Source organism: Parasteatoda tepidariorum, chromosome 9, assembly GCF_982258835.1.
Source record: "Parasteatoda tepidariorum strain Cologne lab strain chromosome 9, Ptep-v5.0, whole genome shotgun sequence".
In the NCBI taxonomy this organism is placed as follows: Eukaryota; Metazoa; Arthropoda; class Arachnida; order Araneae; family Theridiidae; genus Parasteatoda; species Parasteatoda tepidariorum.
Window position 1 is genome coordinate 83,656,754 of NC_141763.1, and position 19,108 is coordinate 83,675,861.

Below are 19,108 nucleotides of genomic sequence, written 5' to 3' on the forward strand. Positions count from 1 at the left end.
AGAATGTAACTCATGTTCTTATTGAGCAAATTATTGATTCTACGTAAATTGCTTAAAATTTGCATTCATATCAAAGCAAAAAGCATTATTTTTTTTAAAACTTACCGTAAGTTACAATTTAGTATAGAATGAAATTTTCCATTTAGCGTAACAATAAATATGTTGTCATATTTTTTTATTGTCTGCTGACTATTTTCAAAGAAAAAAAAAACGTTATCTTTATAACTAAGTTTTACTGAAATCGCTGCCGTATCAATTTATTTCTATTGGAGTGTTTTGCCATCGAAAATTTGACCGATTCTCGACTAAATAAGCATGCTCGAATTTCAAATGAGGCTTTATGTTCGACAATAATACAAGTTAATATTGTTATGTTAAATCATTTTGTTCTTGTTGTGATTGTTTATAAAGCCCCAATATCTTATGTAATTATGTACTTCATAATAAAGAAGATAGAAAAAAACGATAAGTTTTTAAGTTACAAATCAAACGTTGTCAGAAGTAATATCTGATGCAAAAACAAAAGCGAGGAATAGAATGAATGTTTCAACACCACCAGAGCCAGAAGAAGCTACACTGTGTCTCAAATACCATACAAATGTTATTACCTGCTTACTGTAACAAATTCAAGCGGTTTTTCTAAAATATGCGCAGTTAAAAAAAGGAGAAGGAATGGGTCTATGAACCAGTATAGTATATCGAAAGAATATAAAGAAAGGAGGTAGGAAGTTAAAAGTCGGAGAAAACAGAAAAACGAGAGGAAATAGTTTGAGTAAAGATCATAGCTCGGGGTCTTGGAATTCTTATTTATCTGAAGAAAGTTCATTTTCTATTTTCTCTAAAATAATTAAAGCTCCTCTGCGTCTTTAACCTCCTTGGACTAAACATCCAACATATTGGACAGCAATTGGTATTATTTTATCACTTAAAAAAAATGTTTTATTTTTTTCCTGTTTCTGTGCTTTAGTAAAGTAATTGTCTATGTGTAAATATAATTGGATTTATCCTGGCTAGTCGGAGCTTTTGATTAAGAGGAGAAATTTTAAGTATCTTATTATTTGAGTCTAATGGATTTTGTTTCATGACCTTATTGCCCTATAAAAATATTCTTCAATATATAAAAATGCTAAAGATCAAAATTTATGTATTTTTAATGTATTATTTAAAAATAACCGAAAAATAGTTAAGTTTATTTAATGAAATTTTGTATAAAAAATATTTTTATCGCGAGTTTATTTTTTTAAAGCATTTTACTTATTTACAAATAAAAACTGCATCTTTTCTGGTAAAAGTTATCAGTTTAAAAAGATTTAATAAACTAAATGAATAATTTAAAGGAATCAGCTGGCATTTCATGATCTTTTAAAAGCTGTTTCACCATTATTTATCTATTTTCTAATACTAGTCAAAAATGTAAGAAATAGAATTAGTTAAGAGAAAATGAAGCAGTTTCTTAAAAATAGAATTGATTTATTCTGTTTGTAGTTCCAATTAAAGAAAACAAGCACGTTGAGCTTTATCTGATTTTATCATCAGCTTAGGGGTTTCTGAATTTTCTGGAAAGAAGACTTTATTTAGGTTTTAGTTAATTGGGTTTGCTCAAAATGGTTTGAACAATACAATGAAAGGTTCAGTTATTAAGATAACTTATAAAACAAAATTAAAATTTAAGTATATACATTTTTTATGAACATTATTTATTCAATAAAGTATGGTTTTAAAATATTTTTATATAGCTAAATACCTGTTCTTTGTACGAGGTAAAAAAAATTAGTCATTAAATTTGTGTTAATTAAACCTATGAAATTATGCACAAAACTCAATGGTATATACAGACATTACTGACCCTTTATAGGGACATTTTTTCTTGCATTAATGCTATGTTAAAATGCTTTTGCCTTTTAGAGTGATTTATAAAAAGTTAATTTATTTTATAAAATTAGTTTGATTAAAACCATATTTTTTGGTAATATTTTCGAAATTTCATATATTTTAAAAAATTGGCCATAAACTTGAATTTCTGGGCTTGCAACTAACCAAATTTTTACATTTGACTATGACCTATGAAATCATGCACAAAATTCATACAGACAAAACTCATACATACGCAATTTATCCTTTATAGAGACATCTTTCCTCCAGTTTGTTACGCTGAAATACTTTTGGTTTTTAGTGTAATTTATAAAAAAGTTCATTTAACTTATAAAATTAGTTTGATTTTTAAACCATATTTTTTGTTAGGATTTTTAAAATTTCATCCACTTTAAAAAAATGGTCATAAACTTGAATTTTTGGCCTTATAACTAACCAAAATTTTACATTCTATGACCTATGAAATCATACGCAAAACTCAAGGGTATATACAGACACAATTAACGCTTTATATGGGTATTTTTCTTCCAATGATGTTATGTTAAAATACTTTTGGTTTTTAGTGGGATTTATAAAAAGCTCATTTAACTCTTAAAATTAGTTTTTTTAAAACCATATTTTTGGTAGGATTTTCAAACTTTAACCACTTTAAAAAATTGGGCATAAATTTGAATTTCTGAACATAAATAATCAAATTTTTAAATTCTATAACCACCAATATACTCGATGAGAAATGATCAAATAAATAAACACAAAACGTAAAAGCAATACAAAAACTTCACTTATTTATTTCGGAATAGACTAAATTCGGTATTTTGGAATAGACTAAATCTGGAATAGACTAAATTCGAAAGGCCAGTATTGTCAGAATTATTTTGGTGTTTATTATTGTTTGGAGTTTTTGTTTTTATGCGTATCAATCTAGGAAAAGTATTTTCTGATTCCCTTATTGTTTGTTTTTCTTTGCCAAACAAGCTAAAAGTTTAAGTAATTTTGTTCCCTCATTTTTTTGCTGTATTAGTCCTTTGTAAGGCCACTTTGTCCAGTAATATTATGTTAAATTATTTTTGGGATAAAGATCGATATATAAAAAGAAATTTCTTTAGAATCTAAAACTATTTTGATTTTTTGGACCATTTTCTTTTTTGGAGGGAAGGAGGCTGGAATTTTTAAGCTTTTGCCTACTGTAAATAATTGGCCAAAAACTTGAACTTCTGTATCTGTATGTAAATAACTGAATTTATAAATTCTGTTTTATAGCTACAAATGGCTCAGAGGATAGAGCATTTGTCTTCCAATGAGGTAAACCGGGTTCAAATCCCAGCGATGCCAGGTCGATACGAATCCGCATCCTGCTTGCACAGACGACAGTGTTTATAACCATACTGACGGACTTGAAATATTCTCAGTGGTAATTATTGTGATAAAAACTCAGTGGTAAAATATTCTCAGTTCAACGACGTTTGAAAAATAAAATAAAATAAAATAAAATAAAATAAAATAAAATAAAATAAAATAAAATAAAATAAAATAAAATAAAATAAAATAAACGCGATTAGAAATGAACGAACACTTAACACACCAGTCAAAATATTTCTTCCTCACCCCACTCGACCCTTAATGTTACCCAAATTTAAATAAACAAATCCCATCGTTTTTAGTATATTCTGAAGTTATTAACAGATGGTTGCACAAACAAATTATGGATTATTACCATTGATATTTAAAAATTAACGAAGTTAGTAGGAAATATTTTTTCCATGGCCTTATCAAGGGTTAATAAAGCTAATGTAACTATATTTTTTAATTAATATCGTTGTTGCCTTTCCCGGTGACTTTACATTACTAGATTAAGGAAAGCAAGTTTTTAGAAGTTTAACATATCAAAATAAAGATTAACTATATTCAGTAAAAGAAATTTATCATAATCAATAAATTTTTTCCGGTACTTCAGGTACTGTAAGAAATATATTGCTATTCTATGTTAGCATATTTGATACCTGTTACTACAATACCAGAAGTGCCTATAACTAAAAGTAAGCATTGCTGGCATAAATAATTGAATGTCAATTATCTATTCTCGTAACGTAACATCTAGTTAGCTTTTATTATTATCATATTTCTCTTCTGCTCTTTGAGTAATTAAAATTTGTACAGAATACGTGCAAATTTAATCATTAGAACGGAAGTAATTCTAAATTTTTTTTTTTGGAACCACTGTATATAAGCTATCTACAATTGAATTAGTATAGATGCCCAAATTGTAAAAACATTTTGCAAGGAATTGTAAAAACATTTTGCATAAGATATGCCGTGAAACTGACTGGAAAAGTATTAACAAATCCTTTTTTGAAAACTTTGTTTGAATTGATAAAGAGAAAAAAAAATTAACATAGTTTTGAGCAACAATATAAAGTGACGAAAATATTATTAAATCTCAAGTTATTCACGATTCAAAGAGAAAAGAATTCTCTCAATGCAATTAACTAAATTGTTTTTAAAAGAAAATTCTAATTAATAATTAAACTTATTTTTTGTTAGGCATTGCAAAAAAGTATGTTTGAGTTGGATATGAAAATATAAATTTCAACATTTTGAAATAACGCGTGATATCTGTTGTCAGTAATACATAAAACTAAAAATAATACTTAAAATTTATTTATGTCCAAAAAAAATTGAGACCATGGTGTATTTTATATCTGCCCCTTAAGAGGGTTCAGGAAATTAATTGTTTAACGATTAAAAACCCTCTTTTTTGATTAAAAAAAGTTAAAAAAGAACCTATTTTCTTCCCTCTGCGAGTTGTTCATCATGTTCAGAAACGCAGCTTCGCAATATAACAGTTATTTTAATAGTTTTTTTATGCTGCACTTGACTAAAAATTTAGAAGACTTTGTTTTTTAGTTGTAGTTATATGAATAAAATAAATAAGCTATTATTTCATGTAACCTATTTAGAGAAGTTTTATCGTTACAGAAGCTACCATATTAATAAATATAGAAAACACAGGAAAATGACGAATTTGTGTAAGGTTATTTCTAAGGTTAAAAAGGAAATAGTCGTAGATCAGATTAAAAGAAGCAAATTTTGAACGTCCGGTCCCTCTTTTCGGGGGATCGTCATGCCCTTTAATTGAAAACGCAAAACACCATTCCCGTTACTAAGCTGCAGTTTATGGTATTCCAATAATGTTAAGAGGAAAACAATTTTTTATTCTTGTTTTCTTAGAGAAATTTATTGGTTGTTATAATAGTTTTGACAAACAGCCATTGAACACTATTTTATTACCCTTTATTGTGTCTTTATTTTATTCAACAAAAGAAAATTAAAATAAAATTTTAAAATAGAAAAAAATTCTTTGTTCAAGAACTATTTTTTATTTTATTTTATAGCCATAGTTGAAAAGCCGACCCAATTTTGAGTTTATGACTACCAATGTTCAACTCCGTAGCCTTGTGATTTTGAGCCCAATCCAGAGGACAAGGGAACTCCTGGATCAAGTATCGGGAGATATTTGCCTTCATAGAGGCATTTTTGATGGAACCAATGCGCATTTACGTTACATGGAAAGGAAAACCTCACACGGAGTCTGATTGCTAAGGGACTCTAACCCGTGATCCGTCTACCGCTGAGAATATTTTTCGTCAGCACTGCGTTCGGTGCGAGCCAGGCGTTGAAATTCAAAATAGTAATAAATAAAACGCTCTTATTATTCAAAAAGATTTCTTTACAGAACTGTAAAAAACTGAAGCTTAAATCTTGCCACTCTCATAATCAGATGTTTACATTTCTCACAAAAAAACCTTTTGAGTGCATGGTATAGCATGATCCCGTATATTGCTTTTGTATTAAAACGAGGAAATCGTTGAGATCATAATCATTTTCATTGTAGATTGTTTTCATTGATGTTTGATTTCATTGTTGTTGTTTGTATTTTTTAAAGATCATAGCGATGATTGTAGTTATAAGCTGACAAAATAACATGTTAATGGAACAACAGGCCGAGCGACCAAAATATAGTTTTTAAGCATTCATTTTTATGAAATATTGTGACCTTTCTTAACAGTTGGACAGAGGGGACACAGGAAGCTCAACCTTCCAGTCCTCACGTCAACATATTCAAATTACCAACGAATGCATCCTTGCTAACCAACGCTTTGGAGCATGGGAAGAGATCCAAAAACTGGGCAAGTTATTGAAAAATAATGCAACCAGAAAAAGGCAACCCCGCGTTATTAGCATTAAATTTTAAATAATCTGTCTAATCACCCAAAAGACCGTTAGAATATAATATAACCCTGAAGCCGAAGCATTTTTGTGATTAACATGGTTTTTCGAAGATCTGTGACTAAAATGGAAAAGCCACAGTTTAAGTGCCTTACACTTGAAACAAAGCTATAATTTTAAACTATATATGCCATCTTGCTGTAAAAAATCACCTGGGCATTAGAGGAAAAGCATCAAAATCATGGCCTTGTTCTCAGTTTTTGAAAATTTTTATATGCCCAGATAGTGCAGAAATATCGATCATAAATGCTTTGCATATGCACGAAACTGTAACTTTTGTCCATATTGATGTTTTGCCCTATTTTCAGAATAAGCAAAGATAATGTTGACTTTAGATAGGCTGAACTTAGGGTTGACTTTACTGTCATGAGTAGCTGTTGCAAGCTTACAACACTTATGAAAATACCATATTATTCGCGAAAAATTATCATGAATAAAAAGTTAGTCGTCACATTGATTGGTAGGAAAAGAATAAAAGTATTAATATCATCTTTTTATAAAAAGGAATAAAAAAAATAAATAATCGATGTAATTTGATTTAATTTAATTTAATTATATCATGATTAAAAAAATAATTTATGATATGAAAGAAATTTAAAAGTTAGGAAATGTGTAATACCTATTATGTCATAGCAAGCCTGAACTACCATACACAATTTAAAACTCAACGGTTTCCATAAATATCATAATAAAACGGATATAGCATATACATTTCCAGTGCCATAATTTCTCTCAGAATCTCTTCTTTCTTTTAATCTCTTTGTCCAGACGCAGTTTCAGACAAGTATTATAAGCACATATCTACCAGATAATCCACTTACCCAACATCGTCCATAGTTGTCTTCCATCGAACCGAATGTGTATTCTTAGATGCCATTAAGAACATCGTCCTTTCATCCCTGCCCAATGGACATTAATTATGTAGGTCGTGTCACTGGAGGTCCTGTCAACACTTCAGGAGGACATTTCACGGACCTTAATCCTTCCGAGCTATTGAAGCCACATTAACTTCACATTTTGTCCAAGAGTGATGAAGAATCCACGTTGTCGTAGAAGTTCCTTTTTCGGAATTGGCAATTAAGTTTCTGCTTTGTTTGGCTGGGTTTTTTTTTGCAGTCATTTGGCGACTTTTTTTTTGATCCAGAAAATTTCGTTTTAAGATAAAGAGAGTGTGGTGGCTTTGATAAAAGTATTGGTATTTATTGCGGATGACCGTTTTTGTAATATCAAGTATTTTTGGTTGCATTCTTTGGGAATATGTGATAGGAATGTTTATAAAGGAAAGCTTGTAAGTTAATGTCATTTATCATATTTCGCCTGGCAACCTTAAAAGCTAAATGAAGTGGGTAAACCGAACATTACTTGGTATAAAGTTTTCACTTGCACAATTAGCGATAAAATTGAGTTAATAAAGATAAAAAGTGCCAAATTTGTTTTTGAAAAATTAAATCAATTGGATATACTATCGCAATTGAATGATGATAGAAGTTAAAAGTTACTGATTCATTCTTTTGAAAACTTAAATTAATTGGATCTACTACCTCGATCAAATTGATGATGGAAGTTACAAATGGCCGATTCATTCTTTTAAATAATTAAATTGATTTGATCTCCTATTGCGATTGAATTGATGAAAAGAGTTGAGAGTTGCCGATTCATGCCACAAAAGAATTAAATCGAGTGGATCCACTAGAATAATTGAATTGATAATAAAAGTTGTTATTGCAGATTCATTTCATCAAAGAATTAAATAAATTGAATTTGAAAATTGCTGATTGATTCCATTAAAGAATTAAACTAATTAGATTCAATGCACAACTTAATAATACAAGAGCTGGAAATCAATTTAATGACTCATAAGTATTCAATTTTAAAATTGCTAGGTATATGGTATGGGACAAGGAAAAATTGAAAAAATGATAAGATAAATTAAAAACGGAAGAAAGTTCAATTATGGCAACTCGGAGTCATGGAATTAGTATTTATTTAGCGAAAATAAATTCTGAGACGAAGAGAAAGTTCTACAGTTAGAAATGAAAAAAAGTCCATAAATGCGACGCTATACTTATAGAAAATAACTAATTTAGAAGAATATTTCCAGAGGAAACAACAATCACAATTAGGTCAATCAGGAAGAAGACCGTTAAATCAGCAGGTTGTGTGTAAACAAGATGACATGGTAGCTAGGCTTGGTTTATTATCACAATGTTTGGACACGATTTAATTAGTTGCCTGCAAGCGTCGTCACACATGGGCATTATTAAATGCTACGATTCATCAATCTATCAGGTTTGATACCCACATGTGATGTCACTTGCAGGTATCCAATTATCTGGCATACAAGCTATCCAGCGGCAGCAAAGTGGATATTTCAAAGTGGAACATCAAAAAAAATTTTTTTTTTGTATTATAAATACAAGTACATATAAATACAACCATTGGAGGACTGACTCATTTCAAAGTAAGAAACCTTGATCCCTGGTGACTCAGAGGATAGAGCGTTTGCCTTCCAATGAGGTGAACCGGATTCGAATCCCAGGGACAGCTGGTCAATACTAATTTCGTACCCGACTCACGCTGACTACGGTCCTGACGTAAAATATCCTCAGTGGTAGAAGGATCATTGGTTAAAGTCCCCTTGCCATCAGGTTAACCATGGAAGGTTTTAGTGGTTTTCCTCTCCATGTCGCGCAAATTAGTTCCATTAAAAAGTCCCTCCAGTATGGTAAATTTTCCCCAATACTTGATCTGGGAGAGTTCCCTTGCTTTCTGGATCGGGTTTAATATTACAAGGCTATGGAGTTGAACATTAGCAATCGTAAACTCAAAAATTGGGGAAAAATTCAACGACGGTTATAAAATAAATAAATAAAAAACCTTAAAAACAAAGTACGAATAACGGAATAAAATAAATGGTACTATAAAAGTTTTATACTGAAATTTTGGAACTTAGTTGCCAACGGATGGTACTCTAAGCCATCGATGACAAAAGTTTTATCATCTAAACGTTAAAATATTTGGTACTGGATTAGAAAATGGAACCATGACCTGAATTGAATAGCGAGTGCTTAGGACACGAGAACATCACAGGTTAGTTTATTGTTCTATGGCATTTGTATTTTTTTCATGAACCCTGAACAGCATCCAGTGTCCTCTGATAGCAACTTTTGCAACAAAATTTCCGAACTTCTGTGAATTTTTTTTAATAGTTTTAACAATAAACATACCAGTTATTTCATACCTATATTGCTCTTTGTCTACTAAATTCTTAATTTTAAAATAAGTCTGTTCTTCGTTGGATACCTTGGAGATATTAACTGATTATAAATAAAATTTAATTCAATATTTTTACTAAAAATTCAGGACAGAAAAAAAAATACTAGCACTTCGCAGTATGGATAAATGAAATTACTACTGTACAATAAAACTGCTACATATCCATTGCTTCACAATACTACCTTCGTTTGTGCTAACCGGTTAAACTTCGAAACCTATTTCTCATCATGAAAATATAACTCTATATATATGAAAATTCCAGAACATTCTAGGGTAAATTTCATATCCATTTTGACAAAAATCTTAAACTTTATTAACAATATCACAAAAAGGAATGATTAAATACACAAATGAACTCCATCTTGCTTTCAAAATGTGTGCAATACATCTTTAACGAAAAGTTACATGAGTAAAAAAAATTAATCACGTCATTTTTGCGAAGAAACAAATATCTTTTTCACTGAATATCCAATTTACAAGAAAGTCATTATTCAAAGTTGTTCTTACTTCAGCATCTTGAGTATTTTTCTTACGTTAGTTCGCAGACTTTCAAATTGTCGTCAATCATGAAAGACAAACTGATCTTCTCGGTCATTGCAGTCAACATCAAAATGCATCCAGAGAAGAGATGTTCGCTTCCTTCTTTTCTTTTTATCGTCCCGTTAACGTAATGACGTAAGCAGCTGACGTCAAGGCAACAGCTGTTGCCATTTCGTCCAACAAACATTTCTATAGAAATGAGCATACGAACACCTGTGTAAATCTAGTCTTGACACGTAACTTTCCTGTCGGGCACCAATCTAACTACAGTAGCTTTAGAAATCGTAAGCTATAAATTTCTAATTTATATTTTGTCCAAATGGCAATTTATTTTAAATTTTAGGCTGAAAAATAGTTTTGGAAGAAACAAATAGCTTATCCTATTTATACTTTAATTTATTTTTAATTAGATAAAATTTTAAAATTAGAGACATAATTTAATTACTTTTATGAATTAAGTATTTCATTGACGTGAAATTAAACAAATCTGTGAAAACCATTATAAGGTACCTAGCTGTCATTGTGAATAATCAGAGTTCGATCTCCGATAGCGATGACCCACTCAACTTCAGATTAATGGTTACCAGTTTTTCTATGATGTAAAGGCGGCCGTTATACAATCCTGAGAGCATTACACCAACAGGCCGTTCTCTTCAGATAATAGATCTTAACGTCCAGGACAATATTTGTTGATTAATTACTGTTTAGGGAGTATAAATACTTTTATAAAAAATGTTTGTTTAAGAAAAAATTAATTTCTATCCTTAATTATTATCATAGAAAAATAGTTTATATTATGATACAATAAACATTCATATCATGTTCTTATAATTTTCAAGAAAACTTAAAATGCTAAGAATTCGCACTTTAATATTTTTAATGTTATTTCTTTAGTTTTGTTTCAAGACAAAACAGGACTTTCAAAGAATTCTCTGATTAAAAATTAGCCTGCGTTTGCTTGACTTGGAAAAGAAAACTTCTCTGGATTAGACCGTAGGTTAGGTTGTCCATGTGCCTGGTAGCAAAATTTGATGAGTTAATCTGCAGCAGAGAGTCTTCATAAATCCAAATATATCTGCTATCCTAACGCAGTTACAAAAGAGATACATTGTTGTAATTATTAGATTTTATCTAACATTTGTAAAGCGAAATTTGCATATGTAAGGTTATTAAATTTTACCCATAAGAGAATTAATGTCATTTATGTTACTTTAATTAGAATTTTATATAATAATACTTTGACAAAATGGTATAAACAGCCTGATATCACGTTACAAAAATTTTCTAAAATTAATATTTCGAACATTTTTTTTCCTCCAATTTTTTTAATAAAAATTGCAGTTTGCTAAAGAAAATGAATTTAAAATTTTTGAAAATTAATTCTTATTAGCTAAATATAGCTTGTCGGCTGCAGATTACTATTTTTTAGATTCAATTTTGTAGAAAGAATTCCAGGGATTTTAAAAATCTTTGGTACATGTAGAGGCAATAATCTCAATTTGCAGCTTACAGCAATTCATTTTTTTTGTCTCAATTGTTAAAAGATAAAAATTGTCTTTTACTTTTTTTCATCAAGGAATATGAAAGAAAAATTCTTTGTTTCCTTCTATTAAATTTTTTCTTAATTCCTCTCCACAATTCTTTTGCTATTTCTGCACCTATCCTCCTCTAATCTAATATAAAATAATATAAAATCAGCACATCCTGAGATAATTCCCGGTGCAGGAAGGTGCATGCTGCAACCCTTACAAAAAAGTAAGATTTTAAGGTTAGATGTCTTACACCTACAATAACCTCATTAATAAATCTCAATTTTAAACTCATTTACACCTCAAAAATAACCTCTCTAAGCTGGTTGTTCTAAAGTAGATTTCCGACAACCTCAAAACAACTTCAAGTGTGAATAAAACAGCTTCATACACCTTGATTATACATCTTAAGAGGTTTATAATTTAAAGTTGTTTCTAATAACAACTTCAAGTAAACCTTATATCAACCTTGACACTTCAAAACAGCCTCAAATAAACCTGAAAAACAACTTAAATTTTTGTAAGGGAAGGACTATGGAAGTATTAGTAATACTTTATTTACGTCATACTAGAGCTGCACAATGGACTGTTGTTGGCAATCTCCGGTCCATCGGAGATGATCCGAACGCAAGCCATCTCAAATTGTGAATCTCTGCAGAGTGAATGACTCTTCCGCTTTGGTTAGCCTGACGACCTACACACGAAGTCGAACACTTTACGGTTGAACAGTTTAACGAGGATAGATAATGAGAAACAGTTTTACCTCGGTTCAAAGTGGACACTGACTTGTCACTCACCCCTCTAGTGATGTTTGACTTCAGTGATTTGCTGAAAGTCGTATCTTGCGATCAGTCCTCTCCGTGTGTTACGATCCTACGGTAAGAGGAAGAACTGGGTCCTTATTCTCAGTAATAGCAACTTGAAAGTTTCAGCCCATCGAGTACCATCGAGTTTGGGAAGTAATTGCTGCCAGTGCTCAATGCTGACCATATTGCCACAATCATGCCGTATGTCGTGACGCTATGCATGGAGCCACAACCTCTATCATCCCTTGCCCCACAATAGGCTGTTGCAAAAATTCTTTACTTATTGAAACTTCATCCACAGAGATCTGCGATAATTATCGAATTGGTAAAATCAAATAAGTTATAAATATTGATAAATAGTTAAAAAATTATAATATTCATTTTAATAAAAAATCATTTCAATAATAAATAATCATTTTAAAATAATCATTTTAGTTATAAATAGTTAAATAGAGAATTTTTGTTTCAAACGGTAGGGTTTTTCTCGTTCTCTGTCTCGTAAGATGGCGAAAGTGTTGCTCATTTAACGTTAACCGGTGGGCATCTGTGAATCTAATCCTCAGTGAGGAACAACATTATCCACTTCCACAGGATATCCGTTTGTAAGGTGGGCCATATTCACACATCACACAACAGAGGACAACACACAGAGAAAAACATCCATGCCCTGAGTAGGATTCGAACCTACACCCGTTAGCTTAGTCAGCAGGTAAGCTGATCGCTCAGCCACCTGGCCGTTGTTAAATATGACTAAATAATGAATAATTAAATAAGACTAAAATAAAATTTTAATTCAATCACAATTTCTTTCAAAAATGTCTTTTAGAACAAATCTTTATTCACTAAGATTTTCAATCGTCTTTAAGTTAATAAGAACGAAAGAATAATTTTTTTTTTCTCAAACATATAAACTCCCCCCCCCCTTCTCGGGGAAACTTAAGAAAATATCAGTTACAGTAAAAGGAAACTGACCAGATGTCAAGATATCCTGTTCTTAGGGATAAAGTATTCCCTAGAGTATTCCTGAGACAGAGAGAGGGGTGGGATACTAAGTGGATGACATGAGGAGACACCATTATTATTATGGATCTTATATTTTGTTATGACCAAACACGGAATATCAACCGTTAAGATAAGGACTTACACAGGATGCTGAAAGCATTTACTTCATCTTCTAATTGAAGATAAAGGATATATAATTCCTGGGATATTAAATGATATACGAAATGTATCATAGAATTAGTGATTAGTAAATCGGAGATGAAAGAGCTAAAGGAGTATTGAAAGGGGGGAAAAACTGTTACGTAACAGTTTCACGAAGAATGATAATTTCTTTAATTTTTGAAATACTAGATTCAGTTTGTAATATTTTGACAAGTGATAGTTGTTACGGGGGAACACCAAATATCAATTTTATTTTTTAAATTTTCAAGTTTATTTACTAATTTAACATCAGTTTTATTTTAAATTTTTTTTTTAAAATTTTTAAGGATGAACACCGGGTTATTTTTAATGATCATGATATACAGGGTGCTTCGTAAAGAACACCCTTGATATGAATTTTAATAATTAATATTGAACCGAAGGAAATTTAAAAACGCTTTCACGGTACAGGAAGTTGACAATAATAAACAGAAAAACTGTTTTTGATGAGAGAGGTAGCAAAGAGTAGTTAAAAGACTATGAGTAGAAATACCTTCAAGCTTCAACTTTCAATTAAAATTGTTCTGCTGTTTATTACATCCGCCGTCATTTTCTGTAATTTGTAATTTCTGTAATAGCTTTTTTTGCTTTCTCGTTGGTTAAGTATTAATTTGCAATTCCCAAACGTGTTTTAAAACCCTTTCAAAGTTCAAGTTTTAAAAATACTTACAAACTTAAAAATTGCTAACTAAGTTCAGACGAATGCATTTTCAACGAATAAATTGAAACAAAAATTATTCAGAATATAAATTAGTTACTGAAGAAAAAAGAAAATTCTAGACAGATAATTCTCCATGGGTTTAAAATGGAGGAAGTAAAATCTCTTTCCTGTCTGAAGTAGACCCTTAATAAGGTGCAATAAGTGTGAGATAGGGCCTTAAACAATTTTATCTAATATTGAAAATTGAGAAAACAATGAATGTGTAGAATAAACTCTTTTACAGGAAATCCTATAGCGAGGCAACAAAAAGTCTTTGATGTTTTTTGATCATCTTATTTTTTAAAGGACTCTTCAACCTAATTCAAGAATTTCTAATAGTTTAAGTATTCATTTTTTTTGGGGAGGGGGGAGGCAACAAGTGTCTTGTAAGTTCAGGCATATTTGAAAAAAAAAATTAAATTAGTAATCGGAAACCTTAAGATTTGAGATACAAGGAAAAAAGTTTATATAAAAAAAATTTTTTTTAACTAAAAATATTTATCAAAAGATATCCTGGTTTGAAGCTAATGATCATATCAGCACTAAAAAAATGTATCCCATACATTATTATTATATTTTTAAGGAGAGACGGTAGAGCATACAACAATAACACTAAAACTGATCTTTTCCGATGTACCTTTTTTCAGCATCTAAACAAGATATTGCTACAGTTTTTTTTCTTCATGGAATATTTTCATATGCATGTTTACACTGCGATAAATGTTAATACATATCTTTGGCAGAAAAGTTTTAAAAAAAATTATGAACTGAAAACTTTTAATTTTTTAAAAAAAAGTTTTATCATATTTGAGCAAAAATATTTCATTACTCAAAAAATATTCCTGTTAACACTAAAACATTATCACAGCATTGAAGTGATACAATCACAAATATCCATAGAAAATGAGTAGTTTCTTAGAAAAGGTACATCGAAAAAGGTAACTTTTAGCATTATTAATAATAGGCTCTACCTACTAAAACCTTTAAAACATTTTTTAAAGTCGAACGTCTCACCAAACGAAATCACTAAAAAGTAATTTTAAAAATTTTTGCAATGATACTCTCTCTATGTGCTATGCTTAAAATTAAATTTTATATCAATTCATAATAACTTAATATTTCTTAAGTCTTATTAAGAACAATATTGTCTCAGTTAGTTTTAAAAATCAAAAGATTCGAGCACATTTAGCTGAATTCTTATAATTTTTAAAATCAGATACTCTTGAAGTTTAACACTTTTGAAATTTTATAATAAAATTGTAGTGACTTTATTTTCAATTTTTTCCTTGGAATTACTACTTACAAACTACTCTACTTATTTAATTTTTAAATAAAAATGCTTTTTGTTAAAAGAAATTGTTTAAAAATGTGAAATTGTTAAAGTTTTTAGTATTTTGAAATTTTACCATTTTTGACTTTTTGATTTTAGAAATTTAATCTTACAATTCTTTCTAAGTTTATTGCAATAGTTTGAAAAACTATTATAAAGTCTCTTACCCAATTTAAGCAGCTTTTTCAATTACTTTTTAAATGGTTGGAAAGGGGTTGCTTAAAAATCGAAGGATATGCCCCTCTATACTCCGTTGCAAGTTAAGAAAAGATAATTGTTGTAGGGGAGAGTCGGGTAGCCCAGCTCACTTAAGGAGTATTGCTTATATTTCTGTATAATACTGAGTAATAATCAACATTTTTGTATGTTTCTATTGTTTTATCATCTAATTAAATAATGCAAAAAGAATAAACCAAAAAAGAATAGTTAAACTTAAAAAAATAGAAATTTAAAAAAACACGTTTTTCAGCTCTTTTCAAGATGTGTCGGGTAGCCCCGCCCAGTTACAAAAATTATGTTTTTTGGCTATTTTTTCAGGTGTAAATGAGAATGACCAATGTATTGACAATAGATAAACCTCATTTATCATTTTTATCACAAAATTACTTTATTTATTACATATTTATATACTTTTAGTGAATTCTATCATTTAATAACAACAAATGTCATACTTTTTATCATTATTAATGTATATTAATATATTATAATATTAATATATATTTATATTAAATATTTAACGAAAATAATTTAAGTAACAATAATTAATAACAATAGTTGTTTTTCAATATAAACTTATTTGGTTGATCTCTTTTTATAAACTTAATATAAAATACTTCTTATAAAATTACAAATTCACTTTGTATTTTGATTGCATTCAAATGCTTCTGTAGATTGATTCGTTCACAAATAAGTGAAAATAAATAAGTAAGCAAATAACTTATCATAATATTTATGATTTCTTGATATTAAATTTAATTTGGATATATCAATTACATTTTAAAAATATTTAATTTTTCATTTTTAAATATATAAATTTATGTTTCATATAACATTAAAACATATATTGTTGTTAAAAATGCATATAACATTCAAATTTGAAGCAATAAAATAATAATCTTTGCAACCGTACATTTATCGACGAAATAAAATTGGGCGGTGATACTCGATATTCATGTGAGCGGGGCTACCCGAAATCCAATTTTTTTATAAATTTGTAATTACTCGAACAATTTTTCACATACAAACTTCTTTCTTTGTGCAAATTAAACTTAAGACTACATACTTTAATGCTGTATGTATAGAAAAAATTATTTCTTTAGTATTAAAATGAAGTTTAATCGAAACAATCAACCAATTTTTCTTAATTTCATGACTACTGGATTCAACATATTTTCAAAACTATTGTTGCCATGTTACCAGCTGCATAAATACTTGAAACTTTGAAAATAATCTTTTTTTAATATAACAGTTAATGTCCGATGGCCCATTGACTTGAAAAAATATTCTATACATATGAAATTGACCGTGGGCGGGGCTATCCGACTCTCCCCTATAGGATTTAAGTGATTATCCACGACAGAATATAGTTCCGTTTTATGTCATTATCAAATTACACAAATATGCTTTTAAAGCAATATAAAAGCTTTTAAAAGTTAAACACGTCAGACATAATTTCAATTCTTGCTATCTTTTACGATAGATATCATGGAACTTTTTTTAAAAAAGAGGTTATAGTTTCATAGTTTTTACTGGAATCCTAGACTTGGCGACACTTTCCGATAAATAGGGAGAATATTTGTTCTTGAAGAAGACACAACTCTAAGACGTAGCAAGTGCATTGGATTTGATAGGACCACTAAAAATATCGCGTCTTATGCTGGCTTGCCTTTAACAAATCAAATGCGAGATAAGGAGTTTCACTTGTGTTTCGCTTGTGTTTCGCTGTTAAGGAAAATCGCCAGCAAGAAGCAATATTTATTATTCTTTCATCCGTTTCTTTAAATGCGAACTAAAAATATTATTTAACTATGATGCAACTCCATAATTTTAAGGGAAGCAAAACAATATTATTTATTCAATAAGTTTCGCTTTCGACATTTCACACAATTTAAGAAAGTAAGAAAAAAGAAGACTGTGCAATGATTGTGTTGGTGGCTATATTGACATACATTCTATATATATATGAGATTTTATGGAGAAAATGGGTAATGGAAAAGTTAAATCATAATACAAGAAATCATGTTTAATTTTAAATCGTGTTCCATTGTGTGTAATTTAATGTACATTGCGCAAAAAGATAAAAAAAGACGGACTACCTTGAATAACGTTTGATTTAATGATCTGATTTGTGATCATTTTATGATCACAAATTTTGATTTAATGATCATGTTTCAGAAATCAATCTTAAATGGTTCGAGGGGGGTCACCTAAAATATGCTAATTATTTAGTGCAGACGATATTTTAAGTTACGAAATCAGGCACAAAAACGTACCTTCTCTGAATAAACATATCTTTTTTTCAACGGATTCGAATTTTTGACCCCCAAGGTATAGAAGATATCCTCTGTCTGGGAATTATGGTTCCCGTAGTTTGGTCAAGAGTTTGATCCCCTTATTATTAGTTTTACTTCTTGTGTATTTCGGTGAAATCCGAAATTCTTTTTAAACGAATTGAAATTTTTAAGCATAATTATAAAATTCGTTTATTCAAAGATAATTCTATGCAAAAAATAAATTTTAGTAAGTGTTTATTATTTTTTATTATTTTATTAAATAATAGTGTAAAAATTTGAATTGTAAGGCATTATTTTTTTTTACATAATTTTAAAGTATGTATTTTTACATGGCAAAATGCAAAATTTGAGCGAAATCGGTCGAATAGTTCCTGAGAAATCGAATTTTAAAGAAGTCGTATACTTGAAATTCGATTTCTCAACAGCTATTCACCCGACTACGCTCAAATTTTGTATTTTGCGGTATTAAATTGCATTCTTCAAAATGATGTAAAAATATATATACCTGACAATTCAGATATTTTCGACTATTATTTTATAAAATAATAATAGTAAAAAATATTTACTAAAATTTATTTCTTGTATGGAATTACCTTTGGATAAACGCATTTTATAACTGAGCGCAAAAACTTTTCAATTCTCTTAAAAAGTTCTCGATATATGGCGAAATACGTAAAAAGTAAAATTAATATTAAGGAATTTTGAATCGCTCTCCTCACCAAATTATTGGGATCATATTTCCCAGATTGCGGTTACCTCCTATATTTTTGGGCTCAAAATCCGAAACCGTCGAAAAAAGGTATGTTAATACAGAAAAAATACGTTTTTGTATTTGATTTCGTAACTTATAATGTCATCGGCACTTATTAATAAGCATATTTGAGGTCATCCCTCTGAACCATTAGGAATGAGTCCTACAATGTGAAAATCCGATCATTAAAATCAGAAGTTATTCAGAGTTGTCCGTTTTTTGGCGCAATGTACGTGTTAAATAACAGAAATGCATGCGATGGATCACATACTCATGTTCCTATTACTCATTTTCATTGATT